This window comes from Lutra lutra, chromosome 13 (assembly GCF_902655055.1).
Source record: "Lutra lutra chromosome 13, mLutLut1.2, whole genome shotgun sequence".
NCBI lineage: Eukaryota > Metazoa > Chordata > Mammalia > Carnivora > Mustelidae > Lutra > Lutra lutra.
Window position 1 is genome coordinate 31,061,842 of NC_062290.1, and position 5,459 is coordinate 31,067,300.

General features: G+C 41.5%; 1 non-coding gene across 1 annotated transcript; it reads left to right on the plus strand.

The window, feature by feature from the left end:
* The first annotated feature begins 798 nt into the window (after positions 1-798).
* Positions 799-905, plus strand: LOC125084130 (U6 spliceosomal RNA). The gene has a single exon (XR_007122491.1). It is a non-coding gene; the product is annotated as a U6 spliceosomal RNA (small nuclear RNA).
* The last annotated feature ends 4,554 nt before the right edge of the window (positions 906-5,459 follow it).

Sequence of the window (5,459 nt, forward strand, 5' to 3'; positions counted from 1 at the left end):
CATCAGAGTCACAGCCAGTCCAGATTTAATGAAGGTGAGGATTGCACAAGTACACAAGTAGCATGGAATGGTAGTGCATTGAGGTCCATCTTTAGGGACCAATTATAGCACCTTCCCACCCTGCATCATTGTTAGGTGTGCTTACTTTGGTTACATAACCAAACAGAAAGTCTCTAACACATGGTGGTAAAAAGTATTATACAAACACAGAAAAAGCAATGACCAATACTTTCTGGAAGGGAAAATAATGACTTTGATGGAAAGGAGTTTCAAGCTAAATCTTCAATGCTGAACGATTTCAGTGGGATGCTCAGGGAAGGCAGGTTAGGCAGAGGAAGTAGTGTGAGTGAGCTTGCTGAGGCATGAAGGAGCCCGTGGTATTTGGGGAACTCAAGACCTTAGGACCATGGGAAAAGGTGGAGGAGATGGTGGAAAAAACTGAAGAGGAAATGTGGGGTTTGATCAAGACAGGATATTCCAGGGGCCTAAAGAGAACTTCCACTAGCTAAAAGAAAAACCAGACCCTCCTTTGGGTAAAGTTAACTCCTCAGTATGCACCACCTACCTGTATTTCAGAATACATGTTGAGACGATAAGCTTAATTTGTCTGGGCTGGCCTGCCCCATGTGGTTTCCATGATGCTAATTTATAAATAGCCTCATTCTCCTCTCCCAAATACATGGGACCGTGCTTCCTTAACCCCTTTGAAGATAGGTATGGCCTGATGACTTGCCTTAGTTGAAGAAATGTAAGTAGAAGTGAGGAGCAAGCAGAAGCTTTAGAAGTCAATAAGAGATTGTGCTCGCCTCAGCAGCACATATACTAAAATTAAAACGATACAGAGAAAATTAGCATGGTTCCTGCACAAGGATGACACACAAATTTGTGAATCATTCCATATTTTTAAAGAATTTATAAAACTCAACACCCAAAAACCAAATAATCCAATTTAAAAATGGGCAGAGGACATGAACAGACATTTCTCCAAAAAAGACATCCAGATGACCAGTAAACAAGAAAAGATATTCAACATCACTTAACATAGGGGAAATGCAGATCAAAACTACAGTGAGGGGCGCCTGGGTGGCTCAGTGGGTTAAAGCTTCTGCCTTTGGCTCAGGTCGTGATACCAGGGTCCTGGGATAGAGCCCCACATCAGGCTCTCCGCTCAGCAGGGAGCCTGTTTCCACCTCTCTCTCTCTGCCTGCCTCTCTGCCTACTTGTGATCTCGGTCTGTAAAATAAATAAATAAAAATCTTAAAAAAAAAAAAAACTACAGTGAGATACCACCTCACACCTGTCAGAATGGCCATAATCAACAACACAAGAAACAACAGGTGTTGGTGAGGCTGTGGAGAAAAAGGAACCCTTGTGCATTGTGGGTGGGAATGCAAACTGGTGCAGGCACTGGGGAAAACAGTATGGAACTTCCTCAAAGCTACAAATAGAGCTACCTTACAATTGTTACTGTGTATTTACCCAAAGAACACAAATTTGGAGAGATACATGCACACCTATGTTTATAGCAGCATTATTTACAATAGCCAAGGAATGGAAGCAGCCCAAGTGTCCCTCAATTGATGAATAGATAAATAAGATGTGATATGTGTGTGTGTGTGTGTGTGTGTGCGCATGCACGCACTCTCTCTCTCTCTCTCTCTCTCTCTATATATATATATATATATATATAAATGGAATATGATTCAGCTGTAAAGAGGAATAAAATCTTGTCACTTGCAACAACACGGATGGAACTAGAAAGTATAATGTTAAGCAAAATAAGCCAGGCAGAGAAAGACAAATACCATATGATTTCACTCATATGTGGAGTTTAAAAAACAAAACAAGCAAAGGGAAAAAAATGAGAGAGTGAGTGAAATCAAGAAACAGACTCTTAATAGTATGGAACAATCTGGTGGATAACAGAGGCGAAGGGGGGAGATGCGTTAAATAGGTGAATGGGATTTAGTACACCTGTCATGATAAGCACAGGGTGCTCTAGGCGGTTGTTGAATTGCTACATTGTACTCCTGAAGCTAATATAACACTGTATGTTAACTGGAATTAAAATTAAAAATTAAAAAAGGAAGTCAATGAAAGATTCATCACATATACTTTCCCCACCTCAGGCTCCACAGAAACACAAGCTGAGATGGAGATTCCATGAGTCTGGGCCCTGAGTGACCACGAAGAACAAGTGTTCTGCCCTGGCCCTTATTGGGCTTTCAGTGTGAATGAGAAATAAACCTTTGTTGTATTAAACAGCCGAGATTTAGGAATTACTGGTTACCACATATATCTTAGTCTATCTTGGCATTATACTACAGTTGATCTTGAGCAAGTTATTTGGCTTCCCTGTGCCTTAGTAGTTTCTTTACGTGTGGAAAGGAAATAATAGTACCTCCCTCTTTGATTTTATTTATTTATTTGAGAGAGAGAGAGAATGAGGGGGAGGGGCAGAGGCAGAGGGAGAAGCAGGCTCCCTGCTGAGCAGGGAGCCTGATGCAGGGCTTGATTCCACGACCCTGGGATCATGGCCTGAGCCAAAGGCAGATGCTTAACCGACTGAACTGCCCAGGCACCCCCTAAAGTACCCTTTTTAGAATCCTTTCCTTTCTTCTTTTTTTAATTGAAGTACAGTTGAAAATATTACATTAATTTCTGGTGTATAACATAGTGACTCAACAAGTCTATATATTACGCAAGGCTCACCACAAACGCAGCTCCCATCTGTCACCATACACTATTACAGTACCATTGACTATATTCCCTATGCTCTACCTTTTATCCCTGCGACTTATTCATTCCCAGGAAGGCTGTACCTTCCACTCCCCTTCACCCATTTTCCCCCTCCTCTCTTCCTCGCCTCTCACAACCATCGATTTTTTTCCTTTGTATTATAGGTCTGTCCCTGCTTTTTGTTTGTTTATTCATTTGTTTTTTTAAAGTCCACATATAAGTCAAATCATATGGTACTTGTCTTTCTCTGACTTCATTTAGTGTGATGCCCTAGGTCCATCCATGTTTTTGCAAATGGCAAGATCTCATTCTTTTGTTTTTTCGCTCTTTATAAAGTTACTCTCCCATCACAGCTTAATTCTTTATATTTAGTCTCCTATTTAAATGACTGTGTGTTCCTGTTTTTTGATTGGACTCAGACTGATATATAAAACATCAGCACACAATAGAATATATTGTGGCCATTAAAATGATATAGATGTATTAACTGTGTCTATGACATCACTGAGTGAAAAAATAAAATTATATGTGAAGAAGACTGGAAGGGTGTCAGAAACTGTCAGTGGTTATTTCCAGGTAATGAGATTTTAGGAGTTTTACTGTTCTTAATTTTATTTATTTTTATTTTTTAAAAGATTTTATTTATTTATTTGACAAAAAGAGAGATAGCAAGAGCAGGAACACATGAGGGGAAGTGGGAGAGGGAAATCAGGCTTCCTGCTGAGCAGGGAGTCCAATACAGGGCTCTGGGGCTCGATCCCATGACCCTGGGATCATGACCTGAGGCGAAGGCAAACGCTTAACGACTCAGCCACCCAGGCATCCCCTGTTCTTAGTTTTACTTTCTTCCCAGGAGTATGTATAATTTCCCCCAAAGCAATGCAGGTTAACTACTTCCAAACCTCAAAAAAACCCAGGTGATATGCCCTGGGTCTTTTCATTCTGGCATCAATTCCATTGTGTGTGTTGTGGGGAGGGGAAATCCTATGCAGCACCTAGTCATTCTCCAGACACCAACAGAGTAAGAATTCAACTTAGATCTGACACTATCTACCCAGAGATAGCAACAGATTACACAGGTTAAGGGTTTGGTTCTCGAAGACTGCTTTCTGCTCTAGATGCCAGTCACAAGTTCTGGCTGTCACCTATGCTTCTGACTGACTGACTAGAAATCAGAGTTGTCCTACGATCCCCCTTCTCAGGTTCAATTGATTTGCTAGAACAGCTCACAGAAACGTGTTACTAGATTTTTTGATTTATTACAAAAGGATATAACTCAGGATCAGGCAAGTATTAGAGATGTATAGGGCAAGGCATGGGCAAAGGACACAGAGCTTCCATGCCCTCTTTAGGCACACCAGTCTCCCCAAATCTCCATTGTTCCTCAACTTGGAGGCTCTCTGAATTCCATCCTTTCGAGTTTTTATGGAGGCTCCATGACATAGGCATGATTGATTAAATCATGGCCATTGGTAGGGGCACCTGGGTGGCTCAGTGGGTTAAAGCCTCTGCCTTCGGCTCAGGTCATGATCTCAGGTCCTAGGATCAGGCCCCACATCGGGCTCTCTGCTCAGCAGGGAGCCTGCTTCTCCCTCTCTCTGCCTGCCTCTCTGCCTACTTGTGATCTCTGTCAAATAAATAAATAAATAAATAAATAAATAAATAAATAAATAAATAAATAAAATAAAATAAAATCTTAAAAAAAAAAATCATGGCCATTGGTGATTGATTCAACTTCCAGCTACCCTGGTCTCCCAGACATCAGGGGGTGGGGACTGCAACTTCCAACCGTCTAAACACCTCGTTGCCTCCATTGGCAACCAATCTTGCTACCGAATTCTGAGGGTTTGGGGATCCATGAACCAGGAATTGTGAACAAAGACCCAATATATAAGAGAAATGTGTTTGGTCATCTGAATGACCAAATAGATATTTCTTACAAATCTCAATATTGCACAGTGACACCCTTGGTTTTAAAAGGTAAAGGCCAGGGTGCCTGGTCACTTGGTTAAGCAACTGCCTTTGGCTCAGGTCATGATCCTGGAATCCCAGGATCGAGTCCCACATTGGGTTCCCAGCTCCGCAGGGAGTCTGCTTCTCCTTCTGACCTTCTCCCCTCTCATGCTCTCTCTCACTCTCTCTCAAATAAATAAATAAAATCTTTAAAAAAAAATAAAACGTAAAGTCCAAACTCCTTACCACAGTTTATGAAGTAATTTACGGCCTAGCCCCTCCCTATTTGCATAGCCCCATATTCTGTCATTCTACACAGAAATTCTAATTAACCTGAAGGTCAATCATTCATCAAACCTGGTCTAAAATTCTTTCCTTTTTGGAACCTTTCCCAATTCATTCCCCTTAACTTTGTGTTACGGTGTTAAATTCATTGAAGTTTATATGGCCAGGGACTTTTCATTGGAGGAGATGGTCTGAGCCCGTGCTGATGCAGGATTTCTGTCCTTCCTTGGGGGGTAGGCTCTTCTTCATTGTAAGCTGCTTTACCAGGCTGAGCACCTCAAACATACCAGCGGCTAGATAAGGCTAAACTATGTCAGCAACAAAGGACAACCAGGTTCCCATGAGATGATCCTGATGGATTCAGCTGCTGGTTTTGTATTTTTGCTTTAGCTGGGTGCTTCTCAAATTTTACTGTGCACAGACATCTTTTAGCGTTGTTATAAAGTACAGATTCTGATTCAGTAGCTCTGAGGTAGGCTTGA